Here is a 14,593-nt window from a genome sequence, read left to right on the forward strand (position 1 = left end):
CTATAGTGGCAGAAAGCAGCTTTTGCCTGGGAATAAGGAAAGGAGAATGAAAGCTGGATTACAAAGGGGCATGGGGAAATTTCTGGAGGTGGATATGCTTATTATCTTGATCATGGTGAGGGTTTCATGGGAATATACATATGTGAAAAGTCATCAAATTTCCCATTTTAAATATATGTAGTTTACTATACATCAATACTTCAATAAACTAGTGCGACATAAAGTATATAAATACAAAAAAACTGATGAAATTACCCCTATAAAGATGGCAACAGTGAATACATTGTTTTTTTAAATTTCCTGAATCCCTCATAAAAAACAGAGCAACTAGGACAAAAATAATAAAATTAAACAAAATAAATATAATAAACCGTGCATGACATCTACACCATAACTACATGATAAGATTTCCCACACAAACCAAAAATGCATGCCATGTGTGAACAGCAGCTAAAACCGTAAATAGTTTTGTATCCTCCAACAGCTGATGAATTCAGCAAGTCCATAGTAACATCTGAGAGGGCCAAGCAGTCTTATCCCCATGAACTTTCAAAACTTCTAGAACAAAGACCCAAGTTGAAGAAAAATTCTGGGAAACAGAACCCAAATTGAGCAGCAGAGGAACAACAGAAAAGGTCTACATAACAGTACAGGAGAGAAACAGAACAGAGAAACCTCAGAAAGCAAGGTATCCTAATTCGAACACTACGCAAAACAACAAAAAAGGGAGCTCTAGAGTCCTGAAATTAGAAAAGCTATCCTGAACCACACCTCCTAAGGTTTATGAAAACTAATTTCACATAAAAATGAAAAATAAGGATCATTAAATTACACGGATAGTTATTTTTAAAAGAGAGAATAAGGAGCAGACTAATATTCCTAAAGACAATGAAAGACATACTCAAACAGGTAACTACAACCAACTATTTCTCCACAAGCAAAGAGATTTTTAATGTATAAGATATGAAAAAACACATGAATCGTAATTATGAAAACTCAGAAATGAAGTGATAGAACTCAGGAAAGAATTAGAAGAAAATATTTCAAAAAAGACTAAACTAGAAAGAAGAAAAAGATGAATAAACACAATAATACTTCAAGAGAAGTAAAAGGTGAAAAGAAGAAAAATTTTTAAATAAAAAAGATTTGAAGCCAGGTGCAGTGGCTCATGCCTGTAATCCCAGCAGTGTGGGAGGCCAACGCAGGTACATCACCTGAGGTCAGGAATTCAAGACCAGCCTGCCCAACATGGTAAAACCCTGTCTCTACTAAAAATACAAAAACTAGCTGGGTGTGGTGGTGGACACCTGTAATCCCAGCAATGTGGGAGGCTGAGGCGGGGAATCACTTGAACCCAGGAGGCAGAGGTTGCAGTGAGCCAAGATCGTGCCACTGCACTCCAGCCTGGACGACAGAATGAAACTCTGTCTCCAAAAAAAAAAAAACTTTGAAACAAAGTAATATAAGCTTATAAGCTTGAGAGAAAGTAATATATGTAATATATAAGGTAGACAAAGAAGATCTAACAACTTTTAATAGGCGTTCCTGAAGAAGAAAACCAAAACCAAAGCAAGGGAAGGAATTTTTTTAAGTCAAAAAAAAAAAAAAAAAAGCCCTTTCCTGTAATTAAAAACAAAAAAAAGATTCAAAAGCACGTATCACAAACCTGAGAAAGTCAATCCAATATAACCAATACTGAGATTTACTGTTGAATCTTAAAGAAAAATCCTTTGGGCATCCAAGCAAAATAATCAAGTTGCTTAGGAACAAAAAGAAAAGCAAATTATCATTAGACTTTCACAGCAGTAAGATACAAAGAAAGCAAATAACACTAGTCTATAGGGTGATATTGCTCACTATAAGCAGGACATGAAAAAATATAAAAATATAAATTTTGTAAAATTATAAAAAATTATAATCACCATAATCTTTAATTTCTATAATTAATTTATATCTGGCCGTTTTCCTACCCAGGGAGAAAAACTGATATATTATGGGTAGTACATTGGCTATTATGAGTTTGAAGGAAAAGAAACTGGATTAGCTAGTGGTTCTCAACCAGGAGTGATCTCCTCCTTCCCCTCCCCTCCACTCGTGGTCTAGGGACACTTTTTTTTTTTTTTTTTTGAGACGGAGTCTTGCTCTGTCGCCCAGGCTGGAGTGCAGTGGCCGGATCTCAGCTCACTGCAAGCTCCGCCTCCCGGGTTCACGCCATTCTCCTGCCTCAGCCTCCCGAGCAGCTGGGACTACAGGCGCCTGCCACCTCGCCCGGCTAGTTTTTTTTTTTGTATTTTTTTTTAGTAGAGACGGGGTTTCACCGTGTTAGCCAGGATGGTCTCGATCTCCTGACCTCGTGATCCGCCCATCTCGGCCTCCCAAAGTGCTGGGATTACAGGCTTGAGCCACCACGCCCGGCCTAGGGACATTTTTTTAATCATCACTTAGTAAATGTTACTGTAATCTAGTAGGTAGAAGCCAGAGATGCCACTAAACATCCTACAATGCACAAGACAGCTGCCTCCAACAAAGAATGTCAATATCTCAACAAAATATGTCTAAGAAATTCTGGTTTAGACAAAGCAAATATTAGTTGAGTCACATGAAACCACCAACATTAATTACTGGCCATAGTTCAACATATATGTTGAGCTTAGCATAAATATATTAAGTCAGTGACATCAAGAAAATGTATACAGGTTGGCAACTACAACATGCTACAGCAGTTGTTCTCAAACTTCAGCATGTGTCGGAATCACCTTGTACAGGGCTTGTTAAACCTGGGTCCCACCACCAGAGATTCTGGTTCAGTTGGTCTTGCTTAGGCCTCGGAACTTGATTTCTAACAAGTTCCCGGGTGATATACTGAGGATCACACATTGAGAGCCACCATGGTAGAAGAACAGTCAAAAACAAAAAAAGAGGAAAAGGAGACTGCAGAATCTTAACATTTTTTAGATGTGAGTGAAATGAGCCAAGTGTACAGCAGCAGTTTGCCCAAATGAAGCAGAAGGTCCATCTGACAGTAGACTGCATATGTTCACAACTTCTGTTAGTCCTGGCTACAGGGCTCTTTGTAATGACTTTAAAAGTAATATGGCAAAAAAATAGCAGAGATGGAATAACATGTAAGTCTACTTAAATGTACATTAGAGAAAGTATAAGGAGTTTGTGAAAAAGCGTATCAGACAAAAGGGTCATTGAGTAGAGGCTTGCATTAAAATGGGAGTTCTTAACTTGCATGCCTGGGAATTTCTTGGGGCTGTGAACATGTTGCTTTATTCTGCTGACTTTAGTCATAATCAGTATAAGTAAACCAAGTATTCCCCGGTGCGGGTTACTGCACCTGTAGTCCCAGTTAGTCAAGCGACTAAGAGAGGAGGATCACTCCAGCCCAGGCCCAGGCATTCAAGTCCAGCCTGGGCAGCACAGCCAGACTCTATCTCTTAAGAAAAAAAAAAAAAAAAGTATGTGTGGATCTATGCTACCATCACTGACTAGAAGAAACCCAAAAAAAAAACTGGCATAGAGGATTCCACTTTATTGCTACTTTATATCACATATGTAATTTTTAAATATTTGATCAACATTATTCTTTTTGTTTCAAAGTAAGCTTCCCAGCTTCCCAGACTTTAAAATCTACAACGTTCTATTGAAAAGCCCAGCACAGGAAACAATCATCATGGTTACAACTTAAGCTGCTCCTTTTTGCCCCAATTGTGCTATTCTTTGGGACATGCTCCTTTTCTCGGACACTTACTCAGAAACAAAATGAACACAAGCCCACTCAACAAACCATTCCTCTAAAACTAAAAAGAACTGGGTTAATCATCTCATCTGTACACTAGTGGCTAAAAAGGAAAGCCGAAAAAAACAAGACTAGTTAAATAAATGAATTTAGGACACCTATCTTTTAAACTCTAAATTAATGTTACTAATTATTTTATCCCTACTGGGAGATGCACCTATTTTAAAGAGCCATTTATAGTAATATCTTACGCCAATAAAAAACAAGTCAATCCACTGAAGTATTCTTTGCTACAATAAAAGTTTTCTAGTCTTTCTTGTTGTCCCAGCTTCTGCCATTGTCATGGTAAACTTCATCATTCAGGTGAGTGACCAATAGCTGGTTTCTGACTTCCTGTAATCCAAGGATGTTTTACCCAAATGTGACATTCCCCAATGCCTAGCAAAGCAGCACACAGTAAGGGCTTCATAAATATTTGTTAAAATGAATTCATCTCCACTTCATATCAGCAACCCACAACTTTTGTCAAAGGCTGGATCTCATTATCTGGAAATACTCCATCTCTAGAATCTCAAACTGTGATCTCACTTATTGGCCATTAACTCTTATTTTTCTACTTTTCTATTGCTAAGCCTATGTTTCACCCTCCTCACACTTCTAACCTATTAACCTTCTTATTCTCCAGTACCTAACATTCTTCCTAGTTTCACTTTTTTCTTTGCCAGCCTGAATCTCCCTATTATTTCAATTAGATTCTCACCAATAACCGTACTTTAATAACCTTCTAATCTCAACAAAATAAAAATAATATCTAATATACTATAAGCCAGGCATTGTGCTAATAAATAAGCACCTTACTTGCATTCATCTTATTTAATTCTCATACTAATTTTATAAGGTAGGTAGATACTATTATTATCCCATGTTGTAGATGAGGAAATTAGAGTTTAGAAAAATTAAGTTACTTGCCTAAAGTTATGCAGCCTGTACTACTCCAAAACTCATACCAACCACTATGCTACACTGACTCCTGTCCAAACTGTGCATCCAGACAATACCAAACACATCTATCAGCTTTTCCTATCCCACTCCTGCTCCTAAGCTATGCAGCACTGCTAGAGAAAACTGTGTAACTATGCTGCTTAATGCTTTTAAAAAACATATGGTTAAAAAAAAAAAAAACTTGTCTTCAACGATCAATGATGCTAGACAAAAACACAAAATGACAACCAATTTGTTGCAATTAAGAAAAGAAACAGAAATTCTTAGTTTATGATATTGCCTAAAGCATTTTCAGAAACATCTTTGATCTCTGAAAATGAGGCTACCTGTGCTAGTTTATGAAATCCTTGCCCTTCTCCACAAAGAATAAGTCACGTGTTAGAATAAATCCAGGTACTAACAATATTATCTTCCTCTATTCTTGTACCTTGCTCCTACCTCTAAGAACTTAAAATCTAATAAGGAAGACAGATTTACACACTAAAAATTTTGACTACATAGCACAAAGTCCTCTTTTCCTAGCCTGGACACCCTCATAATTTGTTTAATCCTAAATCACTTGGACAAGAGAGAGAAGAAGAGCAGATGCTATCCAAAAATGATGATGTGACATAATCAGTCAGTACTATATCTGAGAACTCCAGCTTTGCTACTGTTCAACTATGTGTAGGATATCAAATGTTTGTAGTTATAGCCAGTTGCCCTACTCCTAGCAGCTCTCACTTAAAATCCAAAGTATAACTCATAAGCTGCTGATACTGTGCTTGAGTTTATAACAATAAAGCAGATGCCATAAAGGCCTTGCTTTGAGTTCACAATAAAAACTAAACTTTACATAGGTGATAGTTAATTATTTCCTTACTCAAATTAAATTATTAAACAGTTTGTTTTAATGAATAGAACAAAATAAATTAAATGATTACCTTAGAGAATTAACCTTCCAAGAAAGACAAAACCTTCTTTGAAGGCAAAGATGACTGATAGAGGGACTCAAGAAACTAAGCAGAAGACACTGAATACCAATCCCTAACATCAGTAATTTTTCAAATATAGCATATTTCCATATGTCAGTCCTATAAAATGAAATTCCTAATAATGTTAAATCTTTAAAACATTGCCTTAAAAGGTTTATGTAGAAAACCATTCAAACTTGATTATAGTCTTCATGCTTAAGACCATACAGAAACAAATAATATTTTTTAGTAGGACCAAAGAAAGAGTAAAAGAAAAATTAACATTTAAGGGCCTACTATGTGCTATACAAGGCACTTTACATACATAATCATATTAATCATCACAATATATGAGCAGTATATTTCTATCCTTACTGATGCTCAGAGAAAAAAAAAATGGGATTCACCCAAAGTCATGTGACTAAAGATTAGAGCCAGTATTCCAACCTATGATTTCTCAGTCCATAACCTACAGCCATCATACCACCTCAGATCATAGTCCCATCATAAGAACTCGCTTAAATGCCAGCCTAAAAGGATTTCTAAGTTGATAATTTTGTGAGAGTTATGTTCATGATTTATTTAATAATATTTATGTTACCAATAAATTATTTTACTAATAATGTCCACTATGTATCTTTTACTATCAATGCCATGTCAAAACAATATACACAAGTTTCATGTTCCTTGCGAAGAGATAAACTCCTCTTTGGATTAAACCTTTTTGGGAGGCCGAGACGGGCGGATCATGAGGTCAGGAGATCAAGACCATCCTGGCTAACACGGTGAAACCCCATCTCTACTAAGAAATACAAAAAACTAGCCGGGCGAGGTGGCGGGCGCCTGTAGTTCCAGCTACTCGGGAGGCTGAGGCAGGGGAATGGCGTGAACCCGGGAGGCGGAGCTTGCAGTGAGCTGAGATCCGGCCACTGCACTCCAGCCTGGGAGAAAGAGCGAGACTCCGTTTTTAAAAAAAAAAAAAAAAAAACCTTTATCACCAATGATACAGAGAATATTGCCTTTTGAGTGGCTCTTTGACAACTTATACAGCAAGACAGGAGGAATAAGTTCCCCTGTTCTGTCCACCGTAGGGTGAATATGATTAACAACTTAGTGTATATTTTCTTTGTTTTTTTTTTTTTTTTGAGACGGAGTCTCGCTCTGTCGCCCAGGCTGGAGTGCAGTGGCAGGATCTCAGCTCACTGCAAGCTCCGCCTCCCGGGTTCACGCCATTCCCCTGCCTCAGCCTCCCGAGTAGCTGGGACTACAGGCGCCCGCCACCTCGCCCGGCTAGTTTTTTGTATTTTTTTAGTAGAGACGGGGTTTCACCATGTTAGCCAGGATGGTCTCGATCTCCTGACCTCGTGATCCGCCCGTCTCGGCCTCCCGAATTGCTGGGATTACAGGCTTGAGCCACCGCGCCTGGCCAGTGTATATTTTCAAAAAGCTAGAAGAGATAATTTTGAATGTTCACAACACAAAAGAATGATAAATGTTCAAAGTGATGAATGCTACCTACTCTGATTTGATCATTACACACTGCATACATGTATTGAAATATGCTCTGCATCCCATAAATATATAAAATTATTACATGTCAACTAAAAATAAAAATAAATAAAGGCCCAAAATTTGCCTGAAAAACACAAATGAGCTTCTTTTCCCCTCCCTCTTTATACCAACAAGGGTACAAACAGCCCTCTGATTGCTCAGGATACAGTTCAGAATTATTTCAACCTTCCCTTTCTCCTCACACCCCACAGCACATTTCACAACAGTATAACAAGATGTGTATGACTCCCAAATGTTCTGGATTGAAAAGAACTTAGTAAGGTGCAAGTACACCTGTGGCATTAATAAATCGTCGGTTTTTTGTATTGTTTATCTTGTATTTTTTCCATATTATAGTGCAATATAAACAACATTATATTTGATATTAACTTTGATATGTTTTACTGTATGATATGTAGAAGAATAGTTGTTAAATTTTAGTTTCAGTTCTATATATTAATACACATGCACACAAACGTGTGTATATGTGGGGTCACAATTTAAAATGTATTCCTTACATGATAAGGTCATAGCAAAAAAAAAAAAAAAGCTGGAAATCACAGCTCTACAACATTTTGCATAGAGTAAAAGGGAATATTACCAAAGTCTGTCCTAAATATATGAGCTATAGCAGGAATATTGAAAGGTACGCAAAACGTTAGTTCAGGAATAACTATATAAACTTGGAAGAGTTCTGGGAACATTGTAAGCTCCCTCCTGTTAACTTTTTTAACCAGCCTTTCTATTTCCTCGTTAACAAATAGCAGTAAAAATTCCTTTAAAATACTTTTTTTTTAATTTTTATTTTTTGAGACAGTCTCCCTGCATCGCCCAGACTTAAGTGCAATGGCGCAATCTTGGCTTACCGCAACCTCTGCCTCCCAGGTTCAAGCAATTCTCCTGCCTCAGCCTCCTAAGTAGCTGGGGCTACAGGCACATGCTACCACACCTGGCTAATTTTTTAGTAAAGACAGGGTTTCACCATATTGGCCAGGCTGGTCTCGAATTCCTGACCCCAATGATCTGCCCACCTGAGCCTCCCAGAGTGCTGGGATTACAGGCGTGAGCCACCATGCCCAGCCTAAAATACTTGTTAAAAATATATAGATACAGTAGGACATAGGAGGGGAAAAGGGCTAGTTAAGATAACATACTGCCAACCCAGCCAGTAAGACAAACTCAGAATAGTAACCGACAGCTATTAAAAATAAACAAACAAACAAACAAACAAACCAGGTGTGGTGGCACGCTCCTGTAATCCCAGCTACTAGAGAGGCTAAGGCAGGAGGATTGCTTGAGGTCAGGAGTTTAAGACCAGCCTGTGCAATATATTAAGACCCTATCTCAAAAAAAAAAAAAAAAAAAAAAAAAAGATAAAAGCAGGCCAAGTCCCTGGCACCTACAGGAAGAAGGTGTGACAAGTAAGTATCACAGGAAGGAGAAGAGACCCAATTACCTAACCTAAACAGGTGAAGTGACATGTCCAATCATTCAGGAACTGCTGGGTGCCGGGCACTGGTTCTGGATTCTCCAACACAATCTAATAACGCTTTATGCCTAGCACAGAATGTGTCAGACAATGAAGACTGTCAAGAGTACTGACAGAAAAAGAAAGAATATAAAATTACTCCCAGGTTTCCCTCAGTATGATACCGAAAGATGGTCAGGCTTCAATAACAAGAGGAGGCATATTTAGGTAAGAAGTGATGAATGCAGTTTCGAGCACATTGAGTTTGAAAAGCTAGCAAGACATTCTGGTGCAGACACCCTGGTGGAGGTGCCCAGTAAACAGAAATGATCCAAAATTGAGAAGGAAAGGCCAAGGCTACAGTCACACATTTGGAAATCATGCCATGGAAATGATGACTGAAATCCAGAATGAATAATATGACCCAGAAAGAGAGTCCCAAATAATACACAGTGGCTCCTGTCTGTTCATTTGACTGATTATCACTGTAAGTGGGGCACTGAATCAGAAGAAATGTAATACAAACACATCAATTATAATATTTAAAAACTCATCAGTCAATCCAAAATCAATCTGTAAAAGCTACGTGAAATAATTATTTCTTTTCTCTAGTAATAAAGACAGGATAAGATAGAATAAAATGAAATGTTCAAATTAAAAGGGGGTCTTGGAAATATAACACATCTTTTTCACATTGTGACAACGAAGAAACCAACATCTACAGAGATTATGGAACTTAGGTCAACCAGCTAGTTACTATCAGGGTCAAAATGTCATCTCCACAAAGCAAGAGAGCTGATTTTTAAAAACTATTGATCCTATAATCTCTCTCATGGGTTCCTAAATAACTATTCATTTAAATAAATTTTACATATGTATATTTTCTTCTCTAAGAGAAAAAAAAAAGTCAATTTTCTCCCTGATTTCTCTTATGGTAACTGTTTTAGATATTCTTATCATTCAACAACATACAAATTATCAGTCCTCTAGTTATTCTAAAATAATTTTTTTCAGTTTTATTGAGGCATAACTGACAAAAATGCTGCATATTCAAGATATATGATGTGATGGGATTTTTTAACCCTTTTTAATTGTAAATTGAGAAAAAATAATCTATGTATTCACAGGCTACAAAGTGATTATGATATCTTACATTATAAAATGATTACTACAGTAAAGCTAATCAACATGTCCATCACCTCACATAATGACTTTTTGTGATGAGAATACTTAAGATCTACTCTCTTAGCAAATTTCAACTACACAATTGTCTAAGGAAATATAATTATTAATTACAACAAATGTAATTCAATAGCAAATAATTTACCTACTATATCAAGATACAAATGTTTCTCTATATGTGTGTGTGTGTGTGTGTATACACACATATATATGTATTTTAGGCAAGATATATATATCCCTGTCAAGATTTCAATATGTTGTCCAAGGACTAGGTCCACATGCTATTTATGTAGTAATAATGAAGAAACTAAGCAGTGTAACAGAATAATAGGCATTTTGATTGTAGGGTCATCTTCATAAAATACAATCAAAATAAGACATTATAAGAAAACTGATGATTAATCCTCTTATTAACATAAATGACAAAATCCTCCACAAAATATTAGCAAAGAGTCTAGAAACATATAAAAAAACTAATACATAATGAACAAGTAGGATTTATTCCAAGAATGAGAGGTTGGTTAATCATTCAAAAATTAATCAATGTACTTCACTGTATTAAAAGACAATAAGAAAAGCCATATACCATATTAATAGATACAGAAAAAAAAAAATTCTACAAGATTCAATACCCATTCGTGGTAAAACTTAGCAAATTAGGAATACAGGAAACTTAACCTAATGGTATCTATTTAAAAAGTACAACCACATTATACTTAATGGTAAGAGATAGAATGTTTTTCCCTAAGATGACGAAAGCCTGGAAGTCATCTCTCGCCACTCCCACAGTGGAAAAAGCTGGCAGGTATTTCCTTAAGTGAATGGCCTAAATTAACATAACTGAGGATAAATCCATGGTGATAGCATGAACCCCCTGATATGATGAGATAAGAAAGGCATTTTGCCACTATGGTACTCTTCCTAAAAGCACTTAACCCCAATCTAATTATGAGAAATAACATCACACAAATCCAACTTGAGGGACAGTCTATGAAATACCTGACCAGTACTCTTCAAAACTATCAAGATTATGAAAAATAAGAAAAAGTTAAGAAAGTGTCACAGCCAAGAGAAGACTAAGGAGACATAAATACAATGCGGTTTCCTGGAGTTGATCTTGAAAACAGAAAAAAAAAAAAAAAAAAGTGAAAAAACTAGTGAAATCCAAATAAAGTCTGAGGTTTAGTTTAGAGTGATGTATCAATGTTAATTTCTGACTGTTTGAAAGATGTACCATGATTACGTATTAACAACATGTTAGCATTAGGGGACACTGGTGGAAGGTATATAGGAACTTTCTAAACTAACTGCAATGTTTGTGAAAATTTTAAATTATTCTGAAATTTAAAAAATTAATTAAAAGGACAAAAAAAGATATACTTTTTAAACACCAGCCAAAAGAAGGTTGGAATGAATATGTGAATATTAGATAAAGTAGACTACAAAACAACGTATATTCTTTTTTTTTTTTTTTTTCTTTTTTTTCCAAGACAGAGTCTTGCTCTGTCGCCCAGGCTGGAGTGCAGTGGCGCAATCTCGTCTCACTGCAACCTCGGCTTCCCCGGCTCAGGCCATTCTCCTGTCTCAGCCTCCCGAGTAGCTGGGACTACAGGAGCCCGCCATCATGCCTGGCTAGGGTTTTTTTTTTTTTTTTTTGTATTTTTAGTAGAGATGGGGTTTCACCGTGTTAGCCAAGATGGTCTCGATCTCCTGACCTCATGATCCGCCGGCCTCGGCCTCCCAAAGTGCTGGGATTACAGGCGTGAGCCACCGCGCCTGGCCAATTTTTGTATTTTTAGTAGAGACAGGGTTTCACCATTTTGGCCAGACTGGTCTCAAACTCTTGCCTTGTAATCCACCCACCTCAGCCTCCCAAAGTTCTGGGATTACAGGTGTGAGCCACTGTGCCCAGCCTAACAAAGTATATTTCAAATAATAAACATTACTTAATGATAAAGGGGTCAATTCAAGAAAACATAATAATCCTAATTTTATGTGCATTTCACCACACAGTTTCAAAATACATAAACTACTAGTAAAAAATTATATATTTGAAAGGAAGAATAGACAAACCTGAAATTACAGTTGGAGACTTCAATACTCTCTCTCTGTACTCAATAGAACAAATTATAAACACAATGAAATAATACTACACACCACTAGAATGACTTAAAATTAAAAAGACTCATCAAATCAAGTGTTATCAAGTATAAGGAGCAACTCCAACGCTCATATACTGCTGGTGGAAATATAAAATGGTACCATCACCTTAGAAACAATTTAGCAGTTTCTTAAAGGTATAAACATACATTTACTATATGGTCCTGCAATTCGATGTTTACCAAAGAGGAAGGAAAGCACATGTCTACATGAAGATTTATAAATGAATGTGTATAGTCACTGAGTTTGTAAAAGCCCAAAACTGAAAATTACCCAAATGTCCATCAACTGATGAATGGATAAACAAGATGTGTTACATCCATTAAATGGAATCACTATCAATAATAAAAAAAGCAGTAAACTAACAATATAAGCAACATCAAGGATGAACTACAAAATAATTAAAAGAAGCCAGACAAAAGAGTAGACTGTATGATCCATTTCTATAAAATTCTAGAAATTGGAAACTAATTTATAGTAATGGAAAGCAGATCAGTGGTTGCCTGGAATGGAAGGGGCTCACGGGAGGGAGAGAGAGATAATCTAAAGACACAAGTAGCTTTTGGGAGTGATGGATATGTTCAATATCTGAATTGTGTATACATATGTCAAAGTTCATTAAATTATAGTTTAAATATGTGTGATTTATTAGATGTGAATGATACCTCAAAAAGCTTCAAAAAATGAAAAAATATATAGTCAGCATATGACCCAAAAAACATTCTTAGGTATTTATCCAAGAGATATAAAAAAAACTATGTCTAGATTCCACAACAGGCAAAATTATTCCACAGTGACAAAAGCAGATTAATGGTTGCTTAGGGTTAGGATGTGGAGTTAACTGCAAAGACATACCAGTGGCTTTTGTGGGGGTGATGAAAATGTTCTATATTTTGTACTAGTTATACAGGTGTACTCATTTGTCAAAACTCATCAAACTATAAACTTAAATTATACTTCAATAAATGTATTTTCCAAAAATGGAGGTGGGGGAATTTGGTGCCCCATCTAGAAAACTAATCTAGAGAGGAAACTTTGTAACACAAGAAGTTTCTAAATGGTATGTTTCCTGTATATCCAAAGGAAAATATGTTCCCAATCCCAAACAGATGATTTAAAAGGGCAGCAACAACTATCCTTTACTGAACAGTACTCTGTACCAAGCACTGTGCCCTATACATACATTTCCTCTAATCGTCTCAACAATCCTGCAATGAAGGTATTATTATTCTCATTTTATTTTTTGTTTGTTTGTTTTGAGACAGGGTCTCACACTGTTGCCCAGGCTGGAGTTCAGTGGCACACTCGTGGCTTACTGCAGCCTCAAACTCCTGAGCGCAAAAAAAAAAAAAAAAAACAGGCACAAGCCACCATTCCTGGATACTTTTTAAAATTTTTTTGTAGAGACACAGTCTCGCTATATTGCCCAGGCTAGTCTCGAATTCCTGGGTTCAATTGATCGTCCTGCCTTGACCTCTCAAATTGCTGGGATTACAGGCGTGAGAGCCACTGTGCCCAGCCTATTTATTCCCATTTTAGATTAGGAGACTTGGGCTCACAGAAGATAAGCAACTTACCCAAGGTCTCTCAGTAAGTAAATGAGTAAGCCTCAGCCTCCAAGAATAAATCTGGGTCTGCCTTAAACTATTTCCAATATAACATACTGACTCCCAGTACCTGTTAATTGAGGATAACCTCTATTCTACTGAAATTTAAGAAAAACACATTTGCTTCCTTAAACTATCTCCTTGAATACAAGTATCTGCCAGTATAATGACCTTCATTCCCCAGGAGATGCCTAGCACATAAGTACTCAGATATGTTTTAACCTAAATTCATAAGATTTACTGTAAAGCAACTATTAGTTGCATTACAAATCTTTTCCATTATTAACATCTCTGATTGGAGGGAAAATTACATTCTAAGGGTATAATAGATTTTGCAATTATTACTAACATGATTACCATATACCAGTATTATACCAGTATCATCTAAGGATAAGCCAAAAGTGGCTTTTAGCTTATGAAGAACTAAGCCTAAACACTTTCTCTATGCTTTCCACATTTGATAGCCAACACAGTCAATGAAAGACACTATAATACCCAAAACATCAAACTGAAAGATGTACAGATTTAAAAGATCATTGAACCTTATTCAATGCTTTAATTCCCTTCATGTAATCTTAATTTTAAGAAGACAGGCCTGGTGACTCATACCTATAATCCCAGCACCCTAGGGGCTGAGGTAGGTGAATCACTTGAGGCCAGGAGTTTGAGACAAGACTGGGCAATACAGCAAGACCCCCATCTCTACAAAAAAAAATTAATTAGCTAGGCATGGTGGCTAATGCCTGTAGTTTCAGCTACTCAGGAGGCTGAGGCAGGAGGAACACTTGAGCCCAGAAGTTCAACGTTATTGTGACCTATGATCATACCACTGCACTCCAGCCTGGGTGACACAGCAAGACCCTGTCTCAAAACAAAAAAAGAAAGCTATGAATTTTACTACTTGGTATGGTGAACACTTTAATTC

General features: G+C 36.6%; 1 protein-coding gene across 6 annotated transcripts in view; it reads right to left on the reverse strand.

Annotated features, from left to right (window-relative positions):
* The window catches only part of PPP4R4 (protein phosphatase 4 regulatory subunit 4), a 110,421-nt gene that overhangs the window by 85,861 nt on the left and 9,967 nt on the right, over window positions 1-14,593 (reverse strand). The window lies entirely within an intron of this gene.

This window comes from Piliocolobus tephrosceles, chromosome 6, assembly GCF_002776525.5.
Source record: "Piliocolobus tephrosceles isolate RC106 chromosome 6, ASM277652v3, whole genome shotgun sequence".
NCBI lineage: Eukaryota > Metazoa > Chordata > Mammalia > Primates > Cercopithecidae > Piliocolobus > Piliocolobus tephrosceles.